Source organism: Suncus etruscus, chromosome 13 (assembly GCF_024139225.1).
Source record: "Suncus etruscus isolate mSunEtr1 chromosome 13, mSunEtr1.pri.cur, whole genome shotgun sequence".
NCBI lineage: Eukaryota > Metazoa > Chordata > Mammalia > Eulipotyphla > Soricidae > Suncus > Suncus etruscus.
In genome coordinates this window covers 30,602,429-30,620,795 of record NC_064860.1, presented here as the reverse complement: position 1 = coordinate 30,620,795, position 18,367 = coordinate 30,602,429, and the positions used below count along the sequence as shown (strand labels likewise).

Below are 18,367 nucleotides of genomic sequence, written 5' to 3'. Positions count from 1 at the left end.
GCATCTGAGATCCAGCGAAGTTCAGTGGCTCCTCCCTTTCTGGGCGTGTCACAGGAAGGCAGGCTGGCTGATGAGCCACACCAAGGGTGAAATCAGGCCAAAAATGCAGGACAGCAGAGTAGAGAGGCAGAAGGGTGCTGGCATCTGAGATCCAGCGAAGTTCAGTGGCCACAGTAATTTATTCTTAAGATTCTCACTGCCCAGATAGAAAATAGATTTTTAAAATCAATTTAAAATAAGATATAGAATATAGGAATATTTATATTTTAATAAAGATATACTTATTAAAATTATAAATTTGAATTTATAAATTATACATCTTAATACATAACAAATGTGTTACTATGTGGAATTTCAAAGATCAACCACCTGATCAACCAATATAATATGTAGATATGATAACAATATAATATGCCTCTCATGACCCAGTGCTTCCCCAGGATCAGACAGAGGCTCAGTGCCAGCTGAGCCTAGTTTTTTTTTTTTGCCTAGTTTATTCCCTGCTATGTTTTGTTTTTTGGGGGGTTTTTTTGTTTTGTTTTTTGGGTCACACCGGCGATGCTCAGGCGTTACTCCTGGCTATCTGCTCAGAAATAGCTCCTGGCAGGCACGGGGGACCACATGGGACACCGGGATTCGAACCAACCACCTTTGGTCCTGGATCAGCTGCTTGCAAGGCAAACGCTGCTATGCTATCTCTCCGGGCCCACCTGCTCTGTTTTTTTATTGCCCTCTCATAAATAACTAACTTCCATAAAAATTCTTATCTCAGTTCCAGAATCCAAGTAAATGGAGCTACTCATAGCCAGAAACTTTTATAAATGAATTTAATAAACCTTTAGTGCACAGATAGTTCTGTCATTTAACCTGTTGTGTTCATAGAGCAGGAACACAAATACAAATACACATATACACACATACTAAGAGGGAGAGAGAAAATTATAAATCTTAGTGTCATAATACAAACAAATATGTAACTAGCTCTGTTGTTCTCAAGCTAAATTACAACTAGATCTTATAGCATCATTTAAATATTCCTTCTGTTTGATTCTACAAACAGAACTCCACTAAATCACCCCTGAAGAAACTTCTTTCCAGAAAATCCTCTATTGAGATAGTGCCAAAAATACTGAAATAAACATTCAAAAGGATTTTTTTAATAATCATGGAATTTACCTCTTTGGTAATAATTCTTGGTTCACCTGGGCTAAGAAATTGCATTCCAATAGTTTTTGTTCCCTTCCCTTAGGACTTGCTACCAGAACTCCAGACACAGCACCAGGCTTCTATAGAAATGAAATACCCACTGTGAGACAGAGGAATCAAGTACATCATTTTCCAGGTGAAAGTAAAAAAAATATTTTATGAATATACATGTTATTCGTGTCCCCAAAGTTTCCTGACTTTTTACATTTGTCTCAAAAGCTTTATACTTGTGTGCTGAGTACATAGATATCTCATGATAAATGGAGACAAATATCCATAAAGCAAAGGTTAAAACAAAACTTACTTCATGAGATAGAAAGCAAATTTATAAAATTCTTGTTGAAGGTTTTGAAAATTTACATAGAATTTCATAGTGTTGGGCTTTTATTCTCTAAGTCTAAATAATTTCATCAGGCAATCAAAAGCTACAAGGAGCCAATAGAGAATTAAGGAAAAACTCAAGAGCCAAAAACAGTAAGAGTTGAATATAAATTTTTTTGTAAAACTCTTCATAATACAATTAAACATGTTCTATGAACAAAAGAACTTTTATGATGTTAGTAGGAATTCTACCAAAGAATTGCTTCAAAGTGATGCTGTTCTCTCAAATTATGTTCCTAGCAGCATTATTCACAATAGCTAAAACATATATGCTATGTATAATCTCAATGAAATACTACCTAGCTATTTTCAACATTTATTAATTCATTTTCAAATTTCATTATATTTATGTCTCTGTAACACCATGGATAGAACTAGTAATGCTAATACCAGTAAGATAATTCAGAAAGTGAAAGGTAGTTGTTATTAGGTGATTTATTTCATGTGTAATATAAATAACCAATGAAAATGAACTAATAAATTAAAACAAAAAGTACTTACTCTTTGAAAATATGATGAGTACCAGTAGAAGATGAAAGGAACATGTAAGTAAAAGGAATAGAGGGAGTTAATCTTACTATAGAATTGAAAATCAGAAATGTACAACAAAAAATAATTTTGAACATGTAAAGTATATTTCACATAAAATTCCTAAAAAAATAACATTTGTTTCAAGAAACTGGTTTTGAAATTAATTTTGAGTTTTTATAGTTTAAAAATTGACTTTTTCACTATTGTTAGAACTAATTAGCCTTTATGAATAAAATTATACTCACCATTAGTAGTCTTTTAAAACAATAAAGCATTTTTGTCTACATTATCCTATTTAATCCTACAATAACTATGTCAAATTAGTATCCATATTTTATATAAAGAAATTTGGCTAAGGAAAAAATTCTATAGCTTACCCAGGGTTACCAGATAAATAAATGCTTAGTAAATGGTTTAGTTAGACTTTAGGTCCAGGCTTCAAGATTTTGTGAGTTCAAAATATTTGGTTTCCTAGTCTATACTGTAAAAAAATGTATTGAAGAATCTAATTATTTCTAGGAGCTTTTATTAATTATAAATACAATAATTTAACTTGTCAATATAATAGTAAAAGTTATTGACTCATTAACATTACAAAAGAGAAATATGTAGTAGTAAATTTTATGACTTTATATTTTCTTGTGGCTGAGTATGAATCCCTATCAACAACAGTACTGTAAACCCCAGTGCAAAATGTATTTTTTAAAAATGTGCCTGTTGAAAAGAAAAATATGCCTGTTGATGAAATAGAGATGGTGGATAGGAGACAGCTTGGGTTAAGTGGGGCATTAGTGAAGGGAAGTGGACATTGGTGAAAGGATCAATGTTGAAACATTGTATGGTAAAAACCCAATCATGAAAAGTTTTTTAATTTTCTGGTGACTAAATTTTTAATAAATTTTAAAAATATATTATCATAAAGAGAAATTAATGCATTAATAAATTTACAAATTTATTATTGAAATAAAGAGAAATTAATACATTAATAATTATATGACATTAAAATTTAATGCTGGAAAGAATTCTAATAAACATTAATTATCATGAAATTAAAAGTCTAATGCTGGGAGAAATTCTAATAAACATTCTTCTTAGATTGTTCTTGGGAATAAAGGAGAACAGAAGACATAAAAGAGGCAGTAGGTCTTTCAGAATTCCACATGTCAAAATAACCACAAAGTAATATGTGTTGGTAGGTTTTATGTCTATATGCATCGTATTATTTTTGTCCTATCTTACTTTCTGGCTTAAGGAAGTCAAATACCAACTATGTTCCAATCAGTTATCAGTAATCAATAAATCAGTTAATAAATAAACCTTACAAACATTTTAGTTTAAACACTTTTAACTTGAGTGCTATGTTTATTTATTTTACAGAAAATATCTAGGCTATCACAGTTGTCTTCTCTTTATAATGAAAATTATGTATCTGAGTGAAAGGGACAAAATTTTGGAGTTATATCAATTATTCCTTACCCTGCTACTTTATGCTACTCTAACTTTCTATTTAACTTTTATTACATGCTAATACCCAGAACATAAATTCCCAATAACAAACAGTTACAGTAATGGTCATAAAAACAACAATTACATATATATATATATATATATATATATATATATATATATATATGACCTAAAGAAACTGAACCTGCTCTCCTAAATGAATGATTCTAAATTACCAAATAATAGTAATTTACAAATAAATTGCCAAATAATATCAAGTAAATTACCAAATAATAGTTTAGTCAAAACAAAATAGAAATCCAATGAGGACCTAAAAAGAAGCTTTAAAGTTTTTTTTTGTTTGTTTGTTTGTTTTTGGGCCATACCCAGTGACGCTCAGGGGTTACACCTGGGATGGGGATCGAACCGCAGTACGTCCTAAGCTAGCGCTGGCAAGGCAAGCACCTTACCTCTAGCGCCACCGCACAGGCCCCTAAGTTAGAAACTTTTAACCTAGCTCTTTACACTACTTCTCATTTAGTGATAGCCATATTTAGATGCTAATTTAGACTTTAGTGCACTCTGTACCTAAATTTTAAATTCCAATGTGAAACTAAGGATCTTACCAAAGACTTATTTAAAGCCAATATAATATCCCTTTCATTACTCTAGCTACAATATACATTATTAGGTAAAAGGCCTATGATAATTAAAGGAAATTTGAAATCAAGCTATAGGAGTTCATCTAGGCAAAACCTTATTGTAAAACATATTAGAATTTAGCGTTTAATCTTGCCCTGGTATAAACATGGTAAACCACAAAATTATTCTGTTTTGTTATATTAATTAAATTTAAATTTTGGAGGCAGAAAAATTTAGTAGCAGATAGTCTTTGAGATTTATAATCAGGTATGAAAGCAGGGTGAAGCCTTCATGTATAGGCCTAAATTTGATCAATGTTTTTAATTTTAAATATCTTTATTTAAGCACCATGATTACAAACATGTTTGTAGTTGTGTTTTACAGTTCTTAATTGATAAAGTTTAATGTATTTTGCTACCAGACAATCCTACTTATTTACTTATGTAATCTTTTCGTGTGTGAGTTAAGCCAGATAGTTTTTATTGAAACATGTAGAAAGATGTGAGGGAAGAGAGAGGGAGAAGTGTGTGTTCAAGAGAGAACACAGACTTGACTGGAGTGAAGATAGGCAAGCAAAGAACCATAAAGACAAGTTCTCAAGGAGAACATGGGCTTCAGGAGCAAGCTTCATTTTTAAAATCTTTGATCTCTAATACCACCCCACCTAATAATTTTTAGGTAAGTTAGAATCTGATTAAATGACTAGATACTTTCCTACGAATTTTGCTCTTTTTTCATTTTAATTTTGCTTGTTTCTTATTTTTTTATTTATTTTTACATTTTATTTGTATATAGTCCCCATGAAATTACAAAGATATTCATGATTATCATTTTTGCTTCCAGGCATAGAATGTTTCAACCCCAGTTCCTTCACTAGTGTCCACTTCCCTATAATGTCCAAATAAAGGCAATGTCCCCTACCCTTTATATGCCTTCAACCAGTCTGGATCTACAAATAAATAAATTTATAAATAAAATTTATATATAAATTATATATATATTTTTTGCTCTGTGGGAAATGCCCATGGTGGGGGAAAGCATTCAACCAGGAGAAGGAGGTAGTTCTGAGAGGTGGTAAGGTTTAGGTATGAACTATATAAACTTTATAAACAACAGTACTATAAACCAAATTTTTCTTTTTAAAAAATATTGTTTTAGGTTTATGAGTTCAATTAATTCTTTAGTTAATTAACAATTAGTTTAAAACATTGAATAGGATTCAGGTATAATTTTTTTTATAATTTGACAGTAATATAATCATTGTGTTTGCCATCAAAAGTTATTCTCGGGCCCAGAGAGATAGCACAGCGATGTTTGCCTTACAAGCAGCCGATCCAGGACCAAAGGTGATTGGTTCGAATCCCGGTGTCCCACATGGTCCCCCATGCCTGCCAGGAGCTATTTCTGAGCAGACAGCCAGGAGTAACCCCTGAGCACTGCCGGGTGTGACCCAAAAACCAAAAAAAAACCAAAAAAAAACAAAAAACAAAAAAAAGTTATTCTCCAGGGCCGGAGAGATAGCATGGAGATAAGGCAATTGCCTTTCATGCAGGAGGTCATCAATTCGAATCCCGGTGCCCTATATGGTCCCTCGTGCCTGCCAGGAGCAATTTCTGAGCCTGCCAGGAGCAATTTCTGAGCCTGGAGCCAGGAATAACCCCTGAGCACTGCCGGGTGTGACCCAAAAACCACACACACACAAAAAAAAGTTATTCTCCTTATCCATCATATAATTGATCCCTTATACATCGTAAATTGATCTCTTTCCCACCTTCCCTTCTGATAAATATCATTATTGTTATTACAGTCTAATAATATGAAAAATAATTATAAAACAATGATAAAACAATTTGATAAAAAATAACGACATTGTTTTATTATATTATTTTAAATAATAATAAAATATCTTATAATGAATCAAGACTTTTTTGTTCATTTGTTTTATCTTCCACAAGCAAAAGTCATATGGTTTTTGTTACTTCTTTCATTCCTCAGGATTCACCCATATTGTTGCAAATTTATAATGTGTATGCATATTTATACATGTATATACATATGTATAGATGCATATATATTTAATGCATTCATTCATTGAAGAGCATTCATTATATTTCCAAATCTTGATTATGGTAGTACATAATGCAAAAATTAAGTTGGAAGTGCAATGACTCTTCAAGTTAGTGGCTTTATAATCTTTGATAAATACTCAAATGTAGACTTATATGATATTTCTATTCTTGGGTTTTTTGAGAAATCCATACTTTTTCACATAGTTACTACATCAATTTATAATCCTGTCAACAGTGTACAAGTATTACCTTCTGTCCACACCCTCTTCAGCACCTGTTATTTTAATGATAGCCTTCTCAAGAGTGGGAAGTGATCGCACTGTGCTGTTTGCATTTCCCTAAAATGATATTGAGCTCATTTTCACATTCTTCTGGACCTTTTTTGTATTTTGTATTTTTGACCTTGTTTTTTTGGGGTCATACCCAGTTTAGTGGGCTGAAGGGGATAAGGGTTCTGTAGTGCCTGCAGAACCATATTTGGTGCTGAAGATTGAACCCATGTCTCCTTTGTGCAAAATATGGACTCAGCCCTCAGCAATCTTTCTGGCCCAGAACCCTTTTTTGATGTAATGCTGCTAGTTTATTTTGCTTTTGTTTCTCTTAAGTACACAAAGACTTCCAGATCACATGAGAGTTTACAACTTAGGGTTTTTTTTCTTCAATATATATAATTGTTTCAAGTTTTAAATTTAGTCTTTAGTTAGTTAGTTAGTTAGTTAGTTATTTTTGGGACATACAGGGGTTAATCCTGACTATGCTCTCAGAAATTGCTCCTGGCTTGGGGGACCATATGGGATGACGGTGATCGAACCTAGGTCCATCCTGGGTCAGCCTCGTGCAAGACAAACACCCTCCCGCTGTGCTATCACTCCGGTACCTTAAATTTAGTCTTTGACCCATTTATATACTGTGTATTCTATGTTATCTGGATATATAGTTTTAGATTTCTTTACTAATTTGGACATTTCTTTTACTTGTCTGCTCTGATTTTACCATTTTAGTGATGTGATTCAATATTTATCTATTTAGGTTTACTTTGAAACAGGACTAGTATCTCAGCACTGCTGGATATGATTCAAAAACTAAATAAACAGAAGAATATTGAGATCCTTGGGGTTATTTTGTTTGGAATTCTTTGAGCTTTCCATATCTAGATATTTATCTCTATCATATTTGGAGAGTTCTCAGCTATTAATTTTAACAATAATTCTTCTCTTCTATACCCTTCCTCTCTTTCTGGAACCTTTATGATGTAAATTCTGTCCTTTTGATAATATTCCATAGATTCATTCCTTTTATTCTTTTTGTTTCTTTGGAGTATCAGAGATTTGCTCTAACTGGTTTTTTTTTTTTGAAGTTTTTACTCAAGGCATTTTTATTTATAGATATTCATAACTGAATTTTAAACATAAGTATTTCAGCACCAATCCCACCACCAATGTCCCCAGAATCCATCTTTATGCCACCACTCCCTGCTCCACTCTGCCATCATAAGACACCATTTTTAAATTTGATTGTTAAAGTTTGGGTATTATAATTTTATTTTTGTTGACTCTGGCTTGGATATTTAGTTCTGTTCTTTCTTAATCTCGCCAATGCACCCAAGTCCTCTTGGCTCCTACCCTCCCCCCATTATTTCATATTTGTCTTTCTCCTTTCCACTCAATTTCTTACCTTCTCTTCACTATACTCTGAACCAAAAGTGTTCTCAGTAACCCCTATTTAAGTCATTTTATTCTCTTATGCAGTTATTCTAAATACAACCTATAAGTGATATCATCCTGTATTTATCCTTCTTCTGGTATACTTCATTTATCATAATATCTTCCAGCTTTATCCATGTTACAGCAGATTGCATGATCAACATCATTCCTTACACCTATGTAGTATTACATTGTATAAATGTACCACATCTTCATGATCTACTCATTTGTTGTTGGACATCGAGCTTGATTCCAAGTCTTAGCTATTGTACTGAGTGCTGCAATGAATAGTAATGTGCATAAGTCCTTTTGGATGAAGCATTTTTTTCTGTCCTAGGGATAGATTCCTAAAAGATGGATTGCTGGGTCATATGGCAGCTTGATTCTAAGTTTACTGAAACCCTACATACTGTTCTCCATAGTACTTGAACCAGAAGCATTCCCACAAGCAGTGGATAAGATTTCCTTTCTCATCACATCCCTGCCAACTTTATGCTGGCCAAGTGTGTGTTTGTTACCAGTATTTTTGATATGTGCCATCCTCATGTTTAAGATGATATTTTATTGTTCTCTTTCTTTGGATTTTCTTGATGATAAGTGATGAGCATTTTTTCCCATGTCTGTTGGCTATCACTTGGTCTTTCTAGAGAGGCGTCTATTCATTTCCACTCCACATTTTTGACGTGGTTAACTTTTGTGACTATTTTGTATAACCTAGATACCAATCTGATTGTTGAGTGCAAATATTTTTTCTACTCAAACTAACTTATTTTGAGGTTACAAATTTGATCCTCAGCTTCTGAAATCCCTCTATTAAACACCTCAGTTCTTAGCAGGGGTGTAGAAGATGTTGTTTGTGTCTTGAGTTTGACCACTGTGATCTTCAATCAATTATTTCCTCTTTAAACTTTTCTCCTACTCTCATGCTTTCTCTCCTGTTCTCATTGAAGTTCTCTTTTACTGATGTTCTCATTTTGGGAGCATCTTGAGGAATGCTTATTTTAACTTGAGGTTCTTCACAGGCTTTTGTCTTCATTCATTGATGCAAGTGAATTCCACCATTTCTTCATCGTCCCTTAACATATTTTATGTAAAGGCTGGAGGTGATGGTCTGTGTTCCATAATCAATATTCTAGAAACAATCTGTGAGTTTGAATTCATATGTATCTGGATCATTGGAAACAATATGCAAATCACAAATGCCCTGAATATTATTTATAGCAAATCTGGACTGAAACCCATAGATTATAGTCCAAAGTCCTGCTAGACTATTATAGCATAGCTATTGTGGGTCCCAGTAACTGTAAACTGTAAATATCCACGACTGATGGTTCACAACCACTAAAGCCTAAAAGCAATTATAGACTCCTAAGTAGTTGCCAGGGTATTCACATTTGCCCATATCTAGTAGCAAATGTCTTAAAGAAGTATAGTGGAAACCAGAAACAACCCTGGTTTTCTACATTTCAGGTGTTAAGTTTTATTTATACCCCTTTTATTTCATGTGGCTATTACACAAACTGGTGGTCATACATATGCCAATTTGGCTGTAGACTTTACAATTTGGGATTGTGTCACCCATTGGGTACAGTACTCACACACTCAGCCACAGCGCTGAAGGGGTCACTCTCCTTTAGTTGCAATGCTTGTACTAGTGCTCACTGGGGATCACATAACTTTAGTGCAGTCATATCCTGAGTTTAGGAAGTGAGGAGAACTGTGGTTTTTCCACAAGGCACATTTCCTGACAATGTTCACATATCTTTTGGGGTTTATTTTTGTGGGGGGGGACACAACAGGTGACTCTCAGGGATTACTCCTGGCTATGCGCTCAGAAATTGCTCCTTGCTTGAGGGACCATATGGAACCCGAGGATTGAACCAGGTCTATCCTGGGTCAGCCATGTGCAAGGCAAACACCCTCCCACTGTGCTATCGCTCCAGTTCCTCACATATCTTTTTAATGAAAGAATTAAAGCCTTTAGTTGCAGTGCTGGTACAAGCCTACTTTTAAGTATCTGGAAACTGTCTGCAGCACTGTTCATTGCAGAAAGCAGAACTGCCAGGCACCAACAACATAGATGTAAGGATCATACTCAGGTATGTGGTGACAATGATGATTAAAATGAAGGTCTTACGCTCACAAAGTGGGCATTTTTAACCACTGAAATATACTCCAGGTTCCTAATCACAGGTGTTTAGCGTGTTTAGCAAGGTGTTGCCAAGTTTGAGCAGTTCCTGGATACATGTAGTTGATCAAAATCCCACATCTAGGCAAGCCTGGGGATGAGCAGGGGAGCAGAATCACAAATAACAAGTAGCATGTCTTTGTTAAGGTTAATTAAGCCTGTGAGTACATCTAAGACTGTAAGTACCCTGAGGCACTATTTCACCAATGTTGAAAGGCCCTTATTTATCTTGCTGTGGTGAGTTAGGCTTTCATTTAGTTCTGTACCTTTCATGTGACTTTAAGAGGAAGCTGATATCTCAGTCACAGAGCATCCCTTTAAAGCAATCCTGCCCTTCACTATGAATATGACAGGTTGCTTTTTGACTTTAGTCATTCCTCTGGGAAACCTATAAGGAGTAGAGGTAAGCAGTAAACTGTGATCTGTGAGGAGCTGGCTTAGAATAAAGCAAATATATCGACCCCTTGTTGCATTGACCCTTGTTGCATTGACCCTTTATTGCCAAGTATTAGCTTGGCATGATTGGAGCTCATCCTAGGGAGATGTTTTATAAGAGATATTAAGGATGGTGTCCCTTGGCAAGGTTGTAAGAAGCCTCCAAATAAATCCTGTTGCTGATTCTGATCTGGCATCTTAGAATTTTTGGTCTCCCACTTGTGAGAGAACTATATGATTAAAATGTCAGATTTCAATTTATCCCTCACTCTTCTCCAGCCCACCTTCAAGGTAAAGTTCCAACATGCTAAAAGATTTCTTCTAGATCCTTATTTATTGTTCCAATTACCTCCCTTTTCCTAAAATTCAACATTGCATTTTTAGCTTTCAATTCCAGGTTGCTTGTTGCTCTATAATGGTATTTCTCACCAGGGAGGATGTCTCAAACTTTTCTCTAACATGTTTAATGGGGCCTTAAATATATATATAATATAAATATTTTTCTCAAATATATATGATATATAAACATATATAAAATATATGTATCAAACTTTTCTCTAACATGTTTACTGGGGCCTCAAATATATATCATTTCTTTAATCCAATAAGGTATAGATGTTGCCAGTGATCCCTGAAGAATGCTGACCAGTTTCTCATTGTTTTGGCAATGCCCTCACCTAATTGCTCAGGTTAGGACTTTAAATATTATGTTAAATAATAGTTGTAAGAGTTTCTATTCTTGTCCCTGATTTTATAAGAAAATCTTTTTGTTGGGGCTGAAGCAGTGGTGTGGAGCTACCTAAGGTGTCTGCCTTGCCAGCGCTAGCCTAGGACGGACTGCGGTTCAATCCCCTGGTGTCCCTTATGGTTCCCCAAGCCAGGAGTGATTACTGAGCACATAGCCAGGAGTAACCCCTGAGCATTATTAGGTGTGACCCCCCCCCCAAAAAAAAAGGAAAAAAGGAAAAGAAAATCTTTCTGTTGTCTGTGATTATGTTTGTTTGGGGTTTCTTGTTGATGGCCTTTATCTGTTTTGAGGTACATTTCTTCTATATCTGTTTTGTTGAGAGCTCATATTAAGAAAGGCTATTGGATTCTTTCAAATACTTTTTCTCTGTCTCTTGAGATGATACTCAACTAGGTAGTGCTAGGGGTTCGCAACTGACATGCTTCATAATGTGACAGACAGAATTCTTCGGGGTTCCTGCATGAAACACACTTCATAACTTTAAGTTGTGTCCTCTGCCCTACTTCAATCAACCGCTGTTGACTAAGGATCCACTGATAATAAAATTAATTTTTTCACTGTCTTAATTATTGTTTGAACAACTGAGTAACCATATTAACAGTGATTGTGTAGTTGAGCTGTTTCTCTGATTCCAAGGATCACTATGTCAATAAAAGCATAAAAGGTGAGAGTATATTAACATACTGTTCGGGAAGAATCTAGCTTACTGTAGTCAGCAAACTAGTGTCCAGAATCAAATCTTGTATGCCATCTTTTTTGTATGACTAATGAATTTTTTCTTATACTTGTGAATTTTAATGCTTGTAAAAACATAGAAGTAATATTTCATATTACCAAAAAGTATATTGAGGTTTATATTGTATTCATATTTTATGGAACCTATTTGTTGAGAGTTATATTCTATCTGAAACATTAGAACTTATTTCAAGGGGCCTGAGAGATAGCATGGAGGTAAGGCGTTTGCCTTGCATGCAGAAGGATGGTGGTTCGAATCCCAGCATCCCATATGAGCCTGCCAGAAGCAATTTATGAACCTAGAGCCAGGAGTAACTCCCTGAGTGCTGCAGGGTGTGACCCAAAAACAAACAAGCACACAAACAAAACAAAAAAACAAAAAAGAACTTATTTCAAGAATATTGACAAAATAGATTAAGCTACAAATTGATTAAGGTATTTTTTAAAGGATGCATGTATATACATAAATATTTAGCTATGTGGTGACAAAGAAGAAATCTGTAAACTACATTTTATAAGTTTTAAAATTTAGTGTTTTTCTACTATGTCCTCCTATATTTTATTTTTAATAGGGTCAGAGATTACCTTTAAAGTTCTCACACATGAAGAGCAAACACTCTGAGCTATATTTCTATGTATATTTTCTGAATTTTTATTTTAATATAATTTACCCAGCTATAAAATAAATTGCTCTTTAAAAAATTGAAATCATGGGTCAGAATCAAGCACAGCAACTATGGTGTTTGTCTTGCATGTGATTGACAAGATTTTGATCCCTGCCATCCCATATGGTCCTCTGTGCATGCCAGCAATAATTTCTGAGCACAGAGTCAGGAGTAGCCCCTAAGGGTGTGGCCCAAAAACAAACATAAAAGATAGAAACAAATTGATAGAACCTATTTTAGTCTCAGTAAGTATTAATAAAATAGTCTTAATGTAATTTCAACAACTGAATTTCTTTATATAATAGTATGCATTGTAGTTGAATATTTTATGATATATCCAATATAAAATTTTTGTTGATATAAATAATAAGGAAGTTTTTTTTCTTCCCCTCTTTGCTTCCTTCTAATAACAAGAAAGTTTTTCTAAATACTTTAGAGTGTTTTAGTTTAGTCAAATATTTTCTAGAAAATCTGATCTTTAATGATGTAATTTAATTAACTCAAATATATTTCAAGATGCTCTTACCTTCTTAAATTTTAGCATTCAGTAATGCCATTATATCTATCCATGATGTAGTCATTTTCCTTGGCTCTATTATATACACTAGAAATAGAACTTTCTATTTCAAAAATAGATTGCCAAGTTTCATTGTTCTTACTTTCATAAAGTAAATTCTTACTTTTAAAAGTAAGTTTTTACTTTAGTTCTTCCTTTTATAAGGTTTACAACAGGAGTTTATGCATTTGGTAAATATTTATTTTCCTGACTTAAACTTATTTTTTGGTTCTTTCTGATTTGTTGACAAATAATTCTCAAATAACATATCATAAAAACTGTAGCAAAAACTAAAGATCAAATCAATTATTTACTGGAAGAACAATAGGTGTTCATGATTCTGTTTGCATATAAAATATTACTAGTGAGTGGCAAATATATTGAATAGGTTTTTGCTCCATAAATACAAACTAAATAAATAACCATCAAAATTTTAATAATTGCACTGTAAGACATACTGTTCCCTCATACTACTCTTTAATTTTACATAATTAACAACTGCCTTTTTCCTTTTTCTGTTGTTTCAGTTAAAGGATCAAGAAAGTTAAGTCTGCCAACAGATCTTAAGACTGATCTTGGTACGGTAGGAAAAAGCCAGTAATTTTAAGTTTTCTTACATTCATTTGGCTGACATTTTAAACAACCAGTCCATGACTACACAAGTTTCCTATATGGCACTGTTTGATGGCTTTCAAAAATAAACTTTCTTAAAAATCACCATACAGTTCTGTTGGCAGCATTCAACATTTTGTTTGTTAACAATCATTTTATAAAAATGTGTCTTCTAAATCATTACATACTAAGGTATTAATGTTTTGTTTCTTTAATCATTAAAATTTTTAAACATGGAATCACATATATAAACCCTTGGTTACAATTATCATTACATTTATTAATTTATTACATTTATGACTTATATATTACTTTTTATAATGTTATTTATAAAAAAAAGTATGATGCATAGAAGAATGGAGCTCTGATTATATTTTTATTTTAGGGACACTTTAGAAAAATTGGTTTACTAAAGTATATTGTTTGTGATGGTCACCAACTTATTCATAATATTAAACCTAAAATAATGGACTGAGTCAGAGAAACAGTGCAGGGATTTAGGCAATGATCCTGGTTCGATTCACAGCTCCCCAATGGTCTCTTGATCCCAGTAGGAATTATCTCAGAGAATAAAGCAAGAAATGAGTGGCCAAGTTTAAAAAATAATAAAAATATTTGCTTGCTCTAGCATTTTTGTTAATTACATTACTTTTCATATTTTATTTTCATCACCTTTATTCCAAATGTCATATCATTGAATTCTAATAATGCCATCTTAAAACAAAAATACAATATTTAATCTTTGCCTTCTTATTTAGAGTTACAAAGTTGCTTTATATATTATCCTGATTTTCTTGATAACGCTGAAGTTATTGTCATTATTCTCATCCTCTCAGAACAGAAACTGAGGTTCTGTTGTTAAAAATGAGTAGATTCAGATTTGCATGTAGGATATAGCAGATGAGACTTCAAATTTATGAAGTATATTGATCTAAATTTCACTATTTACTTCCTTCTCCTCCCTCTTCCTCTTCTTCCTTCTTTTTTCTTTTTCCTCTTCCTTCTCTTCCCTTCTCCCTCCCTCCTCCCCATCCCCCAGCCATCTGTGCAGCTCCAGCCACTTCCTTCCTCCACCTCTTCCTCCCCAGGCGGCAGAGACACGGCCCACGCGTTGCACCCCTTTCTTTCCTGTCACTCCAGGCCGGCAAAAACAAAGAAAAAGAATTTCACTATCTAAATTATTTATTTAACAAAATCCAATTACAAATAATCCTATATCAATTGATTATATTAGGTGTTTATAGTACTTTTAAATGTAAACCACTAGCATTATCATTGATTTAGTATTAAAAGACATGAAGTTTGTATTTTATCAGTGTAACTAATGTCAAACTAGAAGCAAAATTTTGGCTAATTGACACTGTACTGTATATTATACACATTTCATAAGGTTAGTGGTTTTATACCTACTTTATAAATGAATTAATTAAAACTATGAAAAACTCAAATTCACTTAAGCTCACACAATAATAAAATTAAATTTAAGTCAAGTTATAATTGAGAAGCTTGCAAATTCTTATGTCTTATAAATTTCCATAATTTTATGTAGCATAGACTATGACAAATATTCAATTTTCACTTTATTTAAGCACAATGATTACAAAGTTGTTCATGACTGAGTTCCAGGCTTACAGTGTACACCACCCATGAATATTACTTGCCACCAATGTCCCCAGCTTCCTTCCCACCATCCCCCTGCCTACTTCTTGGTAGGCTTTTTACTCCTCTCTTGGTTTCTGTCTCTGTATCTGTATCTCTCAATCTTTCTCTCTCTTTCCTTATTTTCCTTTTAGACACTGTGGTTTACGCTATTGTTAATGAAGGGGTACCATGCAAATCACTTTATCATATTCAACACTCAATTCTTGTCCAGAGTGATCAGTTGCAACTATCATTGCCATAGCGGTCTCTTCTCTACCCTAACTGCACTGATCCACTATTTGTGGCAAGCTTCCTACCATAGACTGATTCTCCTGGCCCTCATCTCTATTGTTAAATATTCTTCAGTCTTTATTTAATACCTTTAATCTTTAAATTAGTTAGACATAATTATATTAGTAAAACTACTAATAAGCAATTCCTATATGTGTTAATCTCTCAGTCTCCAAGTCTCTCCCTCCCAGTTGCTTCATTTATACTTTTATGTTTACTTTAAGTAAAGGATAATTCAAATACATATATTTAATCTAGTGCTTGTCACATTAGTAAAGAAGTTTGGGGGCTAGAGTGATAACATAGCAGGTAGGGGATTTGCCTTGCACACAGTTAATCCAGGTTCAATTCCTGGCTTCCTATTTGGTGCCCCAACCCTGCCAGGAATGATTTCTGAGCACAGAGCCAGGATAAATTCCTGAGCTCTGCCACATGTGGCCTAAAAGCAAAACAAAACAAAAAACATTTTACCCTTAAAAATATTAATAAAATTTCGTGCTCGCTTCGGCAGCACATATACTAAAATTGGAACGATACAGAGAAGATTAGCATGGCCCCTGCGCAAGGATGATACGCAAATTCGTGAAGCGTTCCATATTTAAAAAAAATATTAATAAAATTTCAAAAATATCTCTAATTCTAGCCATTTGTTATGTAATTTTCATTAAAAATTATTTGCCTTTCATGCAAGAGGTCATCGGTTCGAATCCCGGCGCCCCATATGGTCCCCTGTGCCTGCCAGGAGCAATTTCTGAGCCTGGAGCCAGGAATAACCCCTGAGCACTGCCAGGTGTGACCCAAAAACCAAAAAAAAAAAAAAAAAAAAAATTATTTTCTCAGGCTCCCAGTGGAGGGGTTTTGACCTTGTATGTAGCAGATTGAACCCAGTTTCGATTCCCAACATTCCATGTGGTCCCCTGAGCCTACCAGGAGCGATTTCTGAGAGCAAAGTCAGGAGTAGTCCCTCAGCACTGCTGGGTGTAGCCTAACACCAAAAAAAAAAAAAATGTTTCCTCCACATTTTCAAAAAATAACCCCCACCTTTTTTTTTAATTATATGTATGTTAATACCTTAGTGGAATTATTTCAACCTCAGAAAAAAATAGTTCTAGATTTATTCATAACTAAAATGATATTCATATGCACTGCTTAATAACCTCCAACAAGTCTAAATTCTACCTACAATCATACCATCTTTATAACTAGGTACCAAGCCATCTACTACACATTTCCTTCTGCTAACTACCATATTAATTTAACCAACTTAACTAAATTTAACCACCACCAATTTAAGCATATTACCTAAACTACAATACTAACATTAGTAATAATAAACATAGAAAAATAGTGTCTACCATCAGATAAATTTTGGATATCTAGAATATACAAAGTACTCACAAAGGTTAACTACATCAAAAATGGGGAGTGGATACTTACCTGGTAGGTGCGATTCCATGATCAGGAAGGTGGTTTCCTCAGGGTGAGGCTTGCCCTCTGGGCGTACTGACCCCTGCGATTTCCCCAGATGTGGGGAACTCGACTGCACAATTTGTGATAGTGGAGGACTGCATTCACACTCTCAAATAAGAGAGAGAGAGAGAGAGAGAGAGAGAGAGAGAGAGAGAGAGAGAGAGAGAGAGAGAGAGAGAGAGAGAGAGAGAGAGAGATCGGGAGTGGAAATGAATAGGCACCTCTCTGAGGAAGACCAAGTAATGGCCAACAGACATGGGAAAAAATGCTCATCATCACTTATCATTAGAGAAATCCAAATCAAGATAACAATAAGATATCATATTACACCAGTAAAGATGCACATATCAAAAATACTTGGAACAATCTCTGTAGGTAAGGAACTCTCATCTACCATTAGTGGGAATGATGCCTGATCCAACCCCTCTGGAAAACAATATGGAGGGTTCTTAGTAAACTCAAAATTGAGCTGCCAAATGATCCAGCAACCCCTCTTTTTGGGTCTATCCCCAGATCAGAAAAACATTCATCTAAAAGAATGTATGCACACTACTATTTATTACAACACTAAGTACAATAGCCAAGACTTGGAATCAACCTAGATGTCCAACAACAGATGAGTGGATCATGAAGATGTGATACAATTATACAATGGAGTACAATATAGTTGTAAATAATAGTGCAACCATGAAATTTACAGCTACATGGATGGAACTGGAAGATATGTTAAATGAATTAAGCCAGAGAAGAAGGATAAATAGAGAATAATATCATTTATATTTAGAATGTGGTATTTAGAATAACTGCATAAAGAAACACAATAGTCTAAATGGAAATTGTTTCAAACACACTTGGCCTCAATGTACAGTGAGGCTAAGGAAAAAAACTGTGTGGAAGAGGAGAAGAACACATATGAAAAAAATGAGGGTCAGAAGCCAAGCAGTCTATGGTGCATTGGTAGTCTTAAAAAAGAAAAAAAAAAAAAAACAATATCCAAGCCAAAGGCAACAGCAATGGAATCAAGAGACCCAAACTTTAACAATCTAAA

General features: G+C 34.1%; 1 protein-coding gene, 1 non-coding gene and 1 pseudogene across 2 annotated transcripts in view; all 3 read left to right on the top strand.

The window, feature by feature from the left end:
• Positions 1–18,367, top strand: part of STXBP5L (syntaxin binding protein 5L) — a 323,518-nt gene that overhangs the window by 272,065 nt on the left and 33,086 nt on the right. The gene's annotated exons all lie outside the window — the stretch shown is intronic.
• LOC126026617 (U6 spliceosomal RNA) lies at positions 16,345–16,451 on the top strand. Its single transcript, XR_007501840.1, has one exon. It is a non-coding gene; the product is annotated as a U6 spliceosomal RNA (small nuclear RNA).
• LOC126026471 (uncharacterized) lies at positions 17,279–17,433 on the top strand (annotated as a pseudogene).